Genomic DNA, 14,832 nt, shown 5'->3' on the forward strand with positions numbered 1-14,832 from the left:
AGTGCCTCCCACGGATTGCGTCCTTCATTGGGCCAAACATATGGAAATCCGACGGTGCGAGATCGGGGCTGTAGGGTGCATGAGGAAGAACAGTCCACTGAAATTTTGTGAGCTCCTCTCGGGTGCGAAGACTTGTGTGAGGTCTTGCGTTGTCACGAAGAAGGAGAAGTTCGTTCAGATTTTTGTGCCTACGAACACACTGAAGTCGTTTCTTCAATTTCTGAAGAGTAGCACAATACACTTCAGAGTTGATCGTTTGACCACGGGGAAGGACATCGAACAGAATAACCTCTTCAGCGTCCCAGAAGATTGTAAGCATGACTTTACCGGCTGAGGGTGTGGCTTTAAACTTTTTCTCGGTAGGGGAGTGGGTGTGGCGCCACTCCATCGATTGCCGTTTTGTTTCAGGTTCGAAGTGATGAACCCATGTTTCATCGCCTGTAACAATCTTTGACAAGAAGTTGTCACCCTCAGCCACATGACGAGCAAGCAATTCCGCACAGATGGTTCTCCTTTGCTCTTTATGGTGTTCGGTTAGACAACGAGGGACCCAGCGGGAACAAACCTTTGAATATCCCAACTGGTGAACAATTGTGACAGCACTACCAACAGAGATGTCAAGTTGAGCACTGAGTTGTTCGACGGTGATCCGTCGATCATCTCGAACGAGTGTGTTCGCACGCTCCGCCATTGCAGGAGTCACAGCTGTGCACGGCCGGCCCGCACGCGGGAGATCAGACAGTCTCGCTTGACCTTGCGGCGATGATGACACACGCTTTGCCCAACGACTCACCGTGCTTTTGTCCACTGCCAGATCACCGTAGACATTCTGCAAGCGCCTATGAATATCTGAGATGCCCTGGTTTTCCGCCAAAAGAAACTCGATCACTGCCCGTTGTTTGCAACGCACATCCGTTACAGACGCCATTTTAACAGCTCCGTACAGCGCTGCCACCTGTTGGAAGTCAATGAAACTGTACGAGACGAAGCGGGAATGTTTGAAAATATTCCACAAGAAATTTCCGGTTTTTTCAACCAAAATTGGCCGAGAAAAAAAATGTGTTGCATTACTTATTGAACTGCCCTCGTAGTTAATCCATCATAGGGGAGTGGAGGGGGCAGGGGTGGTCATCGTGCACCCTCTTTGGTCACACTCTGGTGGTGCTCAGACCATCTGTACCAAAGGAGGACAAATATTTATCAAGTGCATACAGTAATTGTATACAGTGTCTTATAAATAATTTTTCATCAAGGTTACATACATTATACAAGTACCATGTAAATAAACAAAGAATGTCTTTCAATAGTCATATTTAACTGTGCATTTCACAGTTGCAGTAATTAATCAAATCACAAAAGGCTCCATTTTTGGTATAACTCCTGATGTAACTAATCTAGTACTTTTATCTTCCAAAGTAAACACCTGGCACACTTGGAACAAGCCTAGTGTTTTGTCTACTATACAGATATCTACTATACAGATATTCTAAAATGTGTAGTCCTCATTTTCAGGCTTGGTCCATTCAAAAAGTATCTGACTTTTAGCTACAAAATCAATCTTTATTCAGATACAATAGTTTCAGCTTCAAAGCAGTGCCCATCAGCTTCTACACACCTCTCCCAACACTGCTGCCACTGCTGGAAGCATCACCAGAAAGCCTCTTTCGGTAGGGCGTTCAACTGCTCCGTCGAATTCTGCACGTTGTCTTCCCTGTTCTGAAATCTGATCCCTTTCAGAGCCTTTTCCTGTGTACGGAAAAGCCAGAAGTCACTCAGTGCTAGGTCAGGGGAACAGGAAGCTGACAAACCACAGTCTTTTTTTGTTTTCAAAAAAAAACTCCGAATTAATGGAGAACGATGAGAGGACGCATATTGTCACAGTGAAGGGTGCCCACTGCCTGCGAGTCCAACTGTTTGTATCTCACCGATTCACGCAGGTAACCTTTCGGTTGTACTCCTCGTTGACATTAGGACCTTCTGGGGCGTACTCGTGACAGACTGCACCATTGGAGTCAGGAAAGATGGTCAGCATGACTTACACATTGATGCGGACCTGCCTCACTCTTTTGGGTCTCAGGGATGACAGATACTTCCATTGCAATGAGAGGAACTTTGTTTCTCCGTTGTACATGTAAACTCAGGACTCATCACCAGTGATTACTGCGTTACAAAAGTTCGGATTACTACGGACAGTATCCAGCACGTCCTGTCTGATCTCCAAATGAAGTTGCTTATGGTCAGTTGTTAGAAACTTTGGCATAAATTCTCCTGAGATGGCATGAATGGGTTCAACACTAATTTTAACCTTGTGTGCAAGTTCTCTGCTCATGTTTAATCTACCCTGCATCACCAGTGTCCTTACGTTATCAGCTCTCTGGATGGTGAGGACCTACCTGAATGTGCTTCACTCTTCACTGATGCGTGGCCATCTTTGAAGTGGTCGTGCCACTCCTTTATATATGTGGTACCCGTCACTTCGTCCCCAAACACTTCTCAAATCTTGTCGATTCTATCGACCTGAGAATTGCCTAGCTTAAAACAAATTTGATGCAATAATGTTGTCCCACTTTTTCTGTCATTTTGTCCACACGACCAAATCCGATAACTATCTCTTATAAGTGTTCACCTGGCAACAACTAGGCAGTGACTGGTTGTTTCTGCTATTGTGAAAAAAAATCACACGTTTGCACTATGTACGCTTACCAACATAGAGGGGATGTGTGTCCCAAAGCCACTATTGGTGTCGACATAAAAAATAAGATTGGATACATTTTGAATAGTCCTCGTATAATGCTAAAGCACGTGCTCAGAAACTGAGAGCTCTCGGTATCAAATCCTGGTTGAAACACAGAGGTATTTCAGTCTGCCTTTACCCCAGCCCTAACCTCACCCTGACGGGAAGGCGTGAGACACGGTTCAGATTCCACGTTAAATTGTAGGTTCCCTTTCCCCGATTGGACAACTGGAGTAGATTAGGGACTCGCATGCCGCTAAAGTGGTATCCAATTGAAAGAGTTGCACCAAACTGTTGAGCCATGTAAAATTATTATATTAGCCACTGTTGTCCTGCAGTACCTAGTTGACACCCACGTGGTGACCCTTTTGTAATGTTATGTCAGGGCACACTAAGGTGAAATGTTACTGAAGCTCACTGTGAGCTTGTTGGTTAGTTATTATTCCTGTCTCCTCCCACCCTCCCCCACCCACCCCACTCTCTCTCTCTCTCTCTCTCTCTCTCTCTCTCTCTCTCTCTCTCTCTCTCTCTCTCTCTCTCTCCCGCCAACCCCCCTCTCTCTCTCCCTCCCTCCCTCTTTCCCCCAGTCCCTCCCTCCCTCTCTGTCTCTCAAACTATTTGAAAGTTCATTCTGTGTTTGCACACGGATCAATCAGAAGCAGTGTGTGTGCTAGTTTGAAAGTTTCTGGCAGACTAAAACTCTGTGTGCCTGACCAGCACATACACCTTGCCTTTCACAGCAGTGCTCTGCTAACTGAGTTGTCTGAACACAACTCGTGACCTTCCCTTGTAGCTTTACTTCTGCGACTACCTCCCGAACTTCACAGTAGTTGTTCTGCATATCTTGTCATTCTATTGCTCAGTCAGTAGAGAACTTGCCAGTGAAAGGCACTCGCTCCAGGTTTGAGTCCCAGTCTAGCACACAAAGCCAGGAAGATTCGTAATTGAAGTCAGGCATTTATGTTTTTGAAGCACTAGGCACAATCTTTCACAGCAGTTGTGATTAAACAAATACAGTTGGTACTCTTCATCCTGGCACATCCCTTTCTGTGTAATAACTGACAGTCGGGTTAGCCCGCATCCTATTCACACGACACCGACATTTCGGTCTCGCTGCACTCGGCCTATCTTCTGTGGGTGCTCTGACCTGCAGGTCCTGCATATTGCGCCCATTGCTGATCTGTGTCCTTGCCTTTTGTGGAGCAGGCCTATGGTATTTCATTTCATAAACTTGTGATTAATTTTTATAGCTTTCGATTAGGACACAGCTCTCAAAACTGTAGGATACGAAGGGCAGAAGGAAAGTCGTGAACACAGTAGGTTTAGATCTCAGAGGAAGTAAGTCTTTTTACATTACTGAAGGATTGTAGTCCTTGCGTAGCCTGTTCAGAACATGGAAATGGCACTCTTGTCACGGCAGACTACTGAATTGCCACTGTCTTGTTTCTGTTTCCATTTACCAGTTAGCCCAACTTCTCGAATTTAGTATTTGACACATTCAGTTTCCTTGTACCTCTGTGTTGGCTTAACCCCAAATGGCGACACACCTGCAAATATGAAAGCATTTAGATTTCTTCCTTCAGTACAGAACCTGACTGTGGTGAAGAGTAAGTGGGAAAGGGAACTTGCCTGTTGTGCACCTTTCTTTATTCTAAACGACTTTAATTTCCATTTTTCTTTTGTAATCTCAGCACACAAGTATCATAGAGCATCTAAATTTTTGTAGTTAAAGAGTTGAGGACATTGTGTTTGTCCAGGCAATCATATATTTTGTACTTCAGCATTTTATCGTCTGTCTAACTATCCAAAACAATGAGCCTACACTTACATCCTTACTCCACAAACCACAATGAACTGCATGACACAGGGTACTTACCACAGACCCACTGTACCACTTTTCCTATTCCATTCAAATGTGGAGTGCAGAAAGTACGGTTCCTGTACACAGTTTAATAAGTTTAATCTTGTGCAAATTCCTATAAGAATGATGTATAGGAGGTTTGTAGTATATTTCTACTCCCCTCACTTAATGATAGTAGGCTCTCTCGGGATAGCTTCCGTTATCTACAGGTGTCTGCCACTTCTGTCTTTTTAGTATTTCTGTGATGCTATCCTGTGGGTCAAACAAACTTGTGACTTTTCATTGTACTCTTTTTTTTTCTTTGCATACATCCAGTATCCCCTGTTAGTCCTATTTGGTATGAGATTACATTTCCATACCATTCTTCCGACGAACCAAAGCCTGCCAGCCACTTTGGATGACCGAGCCTTTGTGATCATTCTATTTTATGACCCTGCATATTGTTACACCCAGGTATCTGTGCGAAGTGATTTGATTCTAATTGTGAGTTATTGGTATTGTGGTCATAGGACTAGTACTTTATTTTGTTTTGTGAAGTGCAGTATTTCACATTTCTGTACATTTAAAGCAAGTTGCCAGTCTCTGTGCCACTTAGAAATCAAAATTGTACAAATATGTGACTCTGTGCAGCTTTCTTGAGGCAGTGCTTCATAATAGATAAATGCGTCATCTGCAAAAGGTCTGAGGTTACTATGAATGCTGTCGGCCAAACCGTTGAATATTCAACATGAATATCACCCTTCCCTGAGACACACCTGAAGTTAGATGACAGTGCCTTCAGCTTTCCAGCTTTCCCTTTCATCTCTGAAAGGGATTGATTTCTAGCACTGAGATCTTTGTAATTAAACCGTAATTTGTTTTGACATTAGCACGCATGACCTCTTCAGTGTAATTCTCTCTGCTTCAGTGGCAGCAGACACACCACTTCTCCCTCACCTGTACACTGTTGCATCATTTACTGAGATACGTCACAGTCTAGTTGCCATGGTGATCTGGCTGGCAGAGCACATGGCTCCAGCCCTGAAAGTCCTGGGTTCAGTCCCAGATGGGGGAAGGGATATTTCTCATCCCAGTTGGAACTTAGTCAGGGGGGAATGAATAATATATTTTATAATCCTCCATTGTGCCTCCTATCTCGGTAACTGGTAGAACATAAACATATCGGTTGGATGTCAGTCAAAACTTAGTCGAGTGCACACATGTCATCCACTTCATTTACCATGGTGGGCAGCATGACGAGAGCCATCTCACTTTTTCTGAAATGGTGCGAGCGCCACGAACCCCGATATTTCACCGTCTCGCCAGTAAGAGATCCGTGCTAATCCGACTCTCGTAGATACGCACTGTCATTACCCAAATTGTACTTATGTGAGGTAGCCTGGGAAGTAAGGTTGGTTAGCCACAAATAAAAGTAACAGAACTGCAATAACATTCAAATGTAATTGAGAAGCACTTTGTCCTCTAGTAAACGACAGTTGCCAAACTCGACTGTAATTATCGATCCCTCGCTATTGTAACTGTCGTTCAAGACGAGAGCACACGAGAGACAGCAGTATCGGGCAAACGTCTTCCTTTATGTGCCTTATATGATACTTCCATCAGTAGTGTTGAACACGATTCTTCTTGCTAATCGAGAACTCGCTACAAAATGGGCTGGCCGCGGTGGCCGTGCGGTTCTGGCACTGCAGTCCGGAACCGCGGGACTGCTACAGTCGCAGGTTCGAATCCTGCCTCGGGCATGGGTGTGTGTGATGTCCTTAGGTTAGTTAGGTTTAAGTAGTTCTAAGTTCTAGGGGACTTATGATCTAAGATGTTGTGTCCCATAGTGCTCAGAGCCATTTTTGAGCTACAAAATGGTTTAAATGGCTCTAAGCACTATGGGACTTAACATCTGAGGTCATCAGTCCCCTAGACTTAGAACTACATAACTACGTAAACCTAACTAACCTAAGGACATCACACACATCCGTGCCCGAGGCAGGATTCGAACCTGCAACCGTAGCAGCATCGCAGTTCTGGACTGATGCGCCTAGAACCGCTCAGCCACAGTGGTCGGCGAGAACTCGCTACAGAGAGAATTTATCTCACATTAGTCATTTCTAGGACCTCATAAATTTATGTCACACTCTCTGTACTTACACAGTTACAACATGGAAAAATAATATGTAAAGAAACTTTCATTTGCATTAATCAGCTTTACACGGTCATGCAGACCTTTCAATAATGATTCTAAACTATATTCTTGCACATTTGCACATAATAAAGAGAATAAAAGAGTGATTGTTTAATACTTCCATTACACAACCAACTGGCCATACGTGTGGTTAAATTCACGACCATCAGAAATCTCGCAAACACTGAACCGTGCGCTAAAATCTTTTACTTGTAATGTTGAAACAGGACAATGACTTGAGAGTGTGATCCTACCATTGTTGTAATAATCATCATAGTTGGAAATGATACTTGTAGACACATTCAAAGCTACTTCCTTCTCCTGCATATTACTGCATATACTTTTTGCAGAATAATCTGTTACTATTCAGATGCCATTTCAGACACTCGGAGCAGTCTCCAAAAAGCAATAGTACCAAAAAGTAACATATTACATCATAAAATGAAAATTTTTCCCGACCATTCATCTGTGTGACATGCCTCTCTGGCAGCCCACTAGTGACTTCATCTCCTGATTGTGCCAGTGGATTAGCTGGTGCCCTGCTCCACTGAACGCACTCGTCAATCACAGTTTTGTATCCTGCCTGGAAGACGGCGCGTGGGTCTGCTCCTGGAAACTGAAAGGTTGGCCAAATGTAGGAAGTGAGTAGGAGCAGGAAAAGGTAAACACGTCGGTACTGCAAATACAGTTAAAGCACCTTTACTCTAGCAAGAAGAATACATAACTTTGCAATGAAGTGCGAAGTGTCCCAGCCGTCTGCTCCTGATCAAAGGGGAGAATCTGGAGCGGAACTCGTAGATCTGCACAGCACCTGCTAGAGGGCGCTGTCGTCGGTGTTGGTGTCGTAGTGCCAACCTACACCACAGCATCGTAGCTATCGATACCACACACAGTAGATGTATTCACTTTTAAAAACGAGTGAAAACATTTGAACTGAAAGAGAGGATTGTCATCCATTACGTATCTCCAAAATTACCTTCTTCTGATAACAGTTAAAATAAATAGTTCTTTACCTCGAGGGTTAATAGCTCCTGGGACTATTTTATGTCTTTGTGCGATATCTCGATCTGTCGCATAGCAGAGCAGTACAGGGATTCCCCTCTGGCAGAGCTGTTCTGTGCATTTTTAAGCTGGCAGAAATGTCTACCTACTTGAATGTCCTTCTAGAATAATCGAGAAAGTTTCTGTTTTCCTGCTCTATGCAACTCGCTACCTTCTGTACATAATGTTCAGTCGTCCACCTGCCTAATGTTCTTTCAAGTGCTCCCTCTTACTTTAATTGGAGTACAAGGTAAATAGTTTATTTCACATCACCTTACGAGTGGCGTAAAATTCTTTTCTTTAAATTTAGGTGAAGTCTTTAGTTATTACTATTATCAAATGTAAGTAAGAAGAAAAACAGAGGAGGATACATGTATACATTAATACACTGGTATCCAAAATTAAAGCAACAAGATTTTATTTCCCTGTCCTCATTCGTGATAGACTCATACAAACTGTCAAAGACATCTGTACAATCATGTTCTGCATGGAACATGGCATTATGGGGGAATGGACAACCATTCCAGTGATGACATTAGAGGACCTATCAAATGGAGTAGCATTCACCGGGTAGTCCCAAATCCACAGTCGCTGTATACACAGCCACAGATGGTGCAGCGTGGCACGGAGAAGACGCCCACACGACTCTCTGCATTCGACGAGGACCTAGGAAGAATGAAAGCGGGACATTCACAAACTAATGTGGCTTGCTGGCTTATGTGAATCATTCTGTTGTTTCTCAGGTGTGGCAACAGTTCAGAGAGACCAAAACTGTATCCCAAAGAGCAGTGCAGGGCCAACCACATGTGACGTCAGAAAGACGGTTCCGTTATTTGGCTGTAAGGACACGACAGTACCCCCTTAGTACTGCACGACTACTGGCATCTGACCTCGTAACATTCACTGGATGTGTCGTATTGTGGCAAACGGTGTACAGAAGGCTTCGGCAGAAGGGCCTTTATTGTCGAAGACCTACTGTATGTGTAACTCTAAATGTCTCCTTCTGTGAAGACGCGTTAGAGTGGAGTCCTTAATGTGCCACTCGGATGGTGGAACAGTGGTCCAATGTTATTTTCGCAGACAAGACCCGATTTCGTCTGGAGAGTTACTTTCGACAGATTATCATCTGGAGGGAACGTGGAACACGATAGCGGGATCCAAACATTGTGGAAAGAAATCAGTGTTGAAGAGGATTCCTAATTATTTTGGCAGGCATTATGTTGACCACTCAAACATTTCTTCTTGAAATTGTACTGGTGAATTGGCAAGGTTTAACAGCTGTCAGTTATTGTGACAAGATCTCGGGACTTCACGTGCAGTTGCTGCTAGGTATTGCGGGGCAAGACTTTGTGCTGACGGATGATAATGCTCAATCTCATAGAGTACAGGTGCTTGAAGTTTTCTTGGGACAGAAGATACTGCACAGATGGTGTGGCCTGCACACTCTTCTAATTTGAATCCCATAGAGCATGTCTGGGCTGCACTAGAAAGGCGACTCGCATCGAGTCAGCATCCACCAACCACTCTCGAAGACATGCTAGCAGCTCTGCAGGAAGCATGGGAAAAATGGCAGTTATTCCCTCAGCAAGAGATTCGTGACATCATTCACAACGTGCCCCGCCATTGTCAGACCTGTACTGCTGCTGTATGTGGTAACACCCCACCCTGAGTAACTGCATTGTTTCTTTTGAGAGGATATTGTCCTCGTGTAAACCGTGTTTATATAGGGTGTCCCAAAAGTAGTGCACTCTTTTTAATGACAGAAATTGTAACTCCATTATCAAACAAATTACCTAACTATTTACAACTTGTAGTCACGAGTTTATTTGTGACAAACAACATTAGGCGTACGTCGACCATTTGCATATTGACAGTAATGAGTCCGTAATGTGACACTTGGAAAAAGTACACGTATGACGTCAGTGGCTGTCGTGTTACATGTCGATATCAGTAACAACTCACACGTTGAACAATGGGAAATGAATACGACAAATCGTGAGTTGGCTGTCATTGGCAAACCACAATGCTCATAGATAATTTCCTGTGGTTTGTAAAAAAGGTTTTGTTATAGAAGCAGAACCGCCGACTACTACAGATTGTCCATAATTGTAGTGGATTTGTTATCTTAATTCTACATCTACACGTGTACTCGGTAAACCACCGTCAGGTGCGTGACAGAGGGTATGTCCCACTGCACCAGTTACTGTGGTTTCTTCCCATTCTGTTCACGTCTGGAGCACAGGAAGAATGACTGCTTGAATGCCTCTGTGTGTGCAGTAACTATTCTATCTTAGACTCCTGATCTCCATGTGAATGATACGTAGGGTGTCTCATTATGTTCCTAGAATCACCATCTGAATCTGGTTCTTGAAACTGTGTCAGCAGACTTCCTCAGGATTGTTTACTACTGTCTTCAAGAGCCAGTTCAGTTTCTTCAGTATCTCTGTGACACTCTCCCATCGACCAAACAAAGCTCTAACCATTTGTGCTGCCCTTCTCTGTATACCTTCACATACCCTATTAGTCCTATTTGGTTCAGTTCCCACACACTTGTGAAATATTCTAGAACCAGTCACACGAGTGATTTGTAAGCGATCCCCTTTGTAGATAGATTGCATTTCTCCAGTGTTCTACCAATAAACCAAAAGCTACCACCTGCTTTACCCAAGACTGAACCCGTATGATCATTCCATTTCATATCCCTAAAAAGCGTTACACCCAGGTATTTGTAAGAGTTGGCGGATTCCAACAATGACTCATTGATATTATAGTCATAGGATACATGTTTTTGTTTTTTGAATGTACAGTTTTACATTTCTGAACATTTAAAGCAAGTTACCAATATTTACACCACTTTAAAATCTTTTCAAGATGTGACTGAATATTTATGCAGCTTCTCTCAGATGGTATAGACAACTGCATCATATACAAGAAGCCTGATTTCACTATTAATATTATCTGCAAGGCCATTAATATACAACACAAACAGCACAGGTCCCTGCGGTACACTGGAAGTTACTTCTACATCAGTCAACGGTTCTCCACCACGATAAGATGCTGTGTCTTCCCTACCAAAATGACTTCAATCCAGTCAAAAATTTCACTTGATACACCATATGATCATACTTTTGTGAATAAGTGCAAGATTGGTAGTGAGTTAAATGTTTTTTCAGAAATCAAGACATACTGCATCTAGCTGCTTGCCTTGATCCAAAGCTTTCAGTATGTCACAAGAGAAAAGTACGAGTTGGGTTTCACGTGATCAATGTTTCTGGAATTGTGCCTGTTGGTATTGTGGTGGTCATTCTATTCGAGATACCTCATTATGTTCGAGATCAGAATATGTTCTACAATTCTACAACAAACCGTTTTCGAGGCTATTGGATTACCCTTTTGGTACACGGGTGTAACCTGTGCTTTTTCCCAAGAACTGCACACAGTTTTGTGTTTGAGGGATCTACGATAGATTATAGTTAGAAGAGGGACTGACTTAGCCTCAAATTCAATATAGAATCTGACGGAGACACTATTGGGCCCCGCAGCTTTGTTCAGTTTTAATGACTTCAGCTGTTGGTCAACCCTACTGACACTAATGCTGAATTTCCAGTGGTACAAGGATTATACTGGGGCAATGCTCTCAAGTTTTCCTTTGTAAAGGAACATTTGAAAATGGAGTTAAGCTTTTCAACTTTTGCATTGCTACCCTCGATTTCAGGTCCTGTCTCCTTCGCTAGTGACTGTTAGTGGCACCAAAGTTAGTGTCCAGTATTTACATATGACCAGAATTTCTTTGGATTCTGTGAAAGATCGCTTGACTATATTCTGCTGCGGTAGTCATTGCTCTCTCGGCAGCCAAATGCTTTTCATTCAGAATCTGTTTATCTGTAGCCCTATAATTTGTTTTACACCTGTAGTGCAGTGATCTCCATTTCCTTCACAATGACTGTATACCATTGAGGTTTCCTCCCATTATGAACTGTTCTACTGGGAACATATCTATCCAGTGCATGGTCAATTATTCTTTTAAATTGAGCCATAGTTCCTCTACACGCTCGTGACCTGTGCTGAAAGTTTCAAGTTCCTCACTGAGGCTGTAGTTGTAGTTGTACTTTGGTAATCATTGTTGCCACAGGCATGTCATAGTCACTGGTTACCAGTTTCAATGTGGACATCCTCAAAGAGGTCAGGTCTATTTGTTGCCATTAGATCAAATATATTTCCATAATCAATGGCGTTCCTAAATATCTGTTCTGGGCCATATTCAGAGAAAGCATGTAGTAATGTTTCAGAGGATGTGTTATCATGCCCACCACTAAGAAAACTGTAATTTTTCCAATTATCTGTCAGACAATTAAAGTCTCCGCTGACGATTTTAGTAAGATTTGGGAGCTTACATACAAGTGAACCGAGGTTTTCTCTAAAATTTTTGGTTACGTCAAGAGATGAGTGTGGTGGCCGACAGAAGGATACAGTTATCTTTTTACGCCCACCCCTGATACCGAGTCTCGCCAGAATAGTCTCACATGCAGCTTCGACTTCTGTCTTGGTGGATTTGAGTTTCTTGTCTACAGCAACAAATACACCACCTCCATTTGCTATTTGCCTATCCTTTCGATATACTGGCTGATGAAAAACTCGGTATACATTATTCCGTGATTTATTGTTTCAAATTTAGATAGAGAGGTACAAATTGACACACATGCTTGGAATGACATGAGGTTTTATTAGAACCAAAAAAATACAAAAGTTCGAAAAATGCCCGACATATGGCGCTTCATCTGATCAGAATAGCAATAATTAGCATAACACAGTAAGACAAAGCAAAGATGATCTCTACAGGAAATGCTCAATATGTCCACCATTATTCCTCGACTACAGTTATTGTTGAGGAATGATGTTGTGAACAGCACTGTAAAGCATGTCCGGAGTTATGGTGAGGCTTTGGCATTGGATGTTGTCTTTCAGCATCCCTAGAGATGTCGGTCGATCACGATACACTTGCGACTTCAGGTAACCCCAAAGCAAATAATCGCACGGACTGAGGTTTGGGGACCTGGGAGGCCAAGTATGACGAAAGTGGAGGCTGAGCACACGATCACCACAAAACGACGCGCGCAAGAGATCTTTCATGCGTCTAGCAATATGGGGTTGAGCGTCATCCTGCATAAACATCGTACGTTCCAGCAGGTGTTTATCAGCCAGGCTGGGGATGATGCGATTCTGTAACATATAGGCGTACCTCCCACCCGTCACGGTAGCAGTTACAAAACCAGAGTCACGCATTTCCTCGAAGAAAAACGGTCCGATAACGGAAGATGTGGTAAATCCAACCCATACCGTGACTTTCTCGTCGTGCAATGGCGTTGCCATGACAGTTCTAGAATTTTCGGTAGCCCAAATTCTGGAGTTGTGGGCGTTGACAGACCCTCGGAGCGGGCAATGAGCTTCGTCGGTCCACAACACGTTACTCAACCAATCGTCATCTTCCGCCATCTTTTGAAACGCCCACACCGCAAATGCCCTCCGTTTCACTAAATCGCCAGGTAACAGTTCATAATGCCGATGGATTTTGTACGGATAGCATCGGAGGGTACGCCTAAGTGCCAACCAAACAGTAATGTATGGAATGCCGGTGCGACGTGCGACTGCACGAGCGCTGACTTCCCCGTGCATAGACTGAACTGTCTCAGCAGCATTACGCCTTGTGCTCGGTCGGCCAATACGGGGTCTATCGTCTAAACAATCCGTGGCTTCGAACTTCGAAATCATTCTCGCCACAGCTGCATTTGTCAACGGACCTTTACCCGTTCGAATCCCCTTCCTATGGCGATAAGATCGTAACGCTGAACTAGCACATTCCCCATTCTGATAATACAGCTTCACTAAAAGCGCCTTTTCAGGTAACGTCAACATGCTGCGACTGCTGGCGCATCTGATTCTCTCTCTCATTACAGCTCCTTTTATGCACGATTGTCATGCGGAGTCACTGACGTTAGCTTCACTAAAAGCGCCTTTTCAGGTAACGTCAACATGCTGCGACTGCTGGCGCATCTGATTCTCTCTCTCATTACAGCTCCTTTTATGCACGATTGTCATGCGGAGTCACTGACGTTTTGCTATCCAGCGCCATCTGTCGGACATTTTTTGAACTTTTGTATTTTTTTGGTTCTAATAAAACCCCATGTCATTGCAAGCATGTGTGTCAATTTTTAACTCTCTATCTACATTATTCAGTGGTTTATTAAGTTTTCAAATTTATATTGACTTTTTGATCACCCGATACACTAAATTTTCCTCAAAAATCTCACTGCTATAGATTTCAGGTTTCAACCAGCTTTATGTACCTAATATTGTGTGAGCTTCGCTGCTTTTCACGAGCACTTCCAGTTGGGAAACTGAGAATCGGCTGCGAATGCTATGAAATTTTACCATTAGGATTTTAATACCCTTGCGTGTGGGACGAATTTGTTTCGATCTTGCACTGATACTTCTGGGTTTCCTACAGCTATTGTTATCTGGACTGGATGAAGAGTCACCTAAAAAAAAAAAAAAACCTTGTGTGCATCCCACACACAGTCAGCTACCTGAGTAGCAGTCTCTGTTGTGTAGTGCACACATGACCAATTTAGTGGAATCCTACAGTTCTCATTCCTATTACACAAGTCCAGGAAGTTACAGCCTAGCTTATCACAGAACTTTCACAAGTCTCTGTCCCCAGAATTCAAGTGGAAGGACTGAACCAATGCTGCTAATTCTGGGTTTCACTGAAACTCCATGCGCAAGGCTAGTCTTCTCAACCTAATCTGCCAGTTGCTGGAGTGACACAAGTATGGCCTCGGAGCTGAGACGTCTGGCGTCATTTGTTCCAATGTGTGCCACACCCCTCTGCAGTTGATTGCACCGTGTTCCCTCAGTGGCTGCCCTGCCAGAACAGCCTCTTCGATGTGCCGAATGAGGTCCCCAGTCATTCACACTGAGAGCACCTGGTGTCCCGTCCTGTCCCTTGCTGCCATTTCCGTAAGG

This window comes from Schistocerca americana, chromosome 7 (genome assembly GCF_021461395.2).
Source record: "Schistocerca americana isolate TAMUIC-IGC-003095 chromosome 7, iqSchAmer2.1, whole genome shotgun sequence".
NCBI lineage: Eukaryota > Metazoa > Arthropoda > Insecta > Orthoptera > Acrididae > Schistocerca > Schistocerca americana.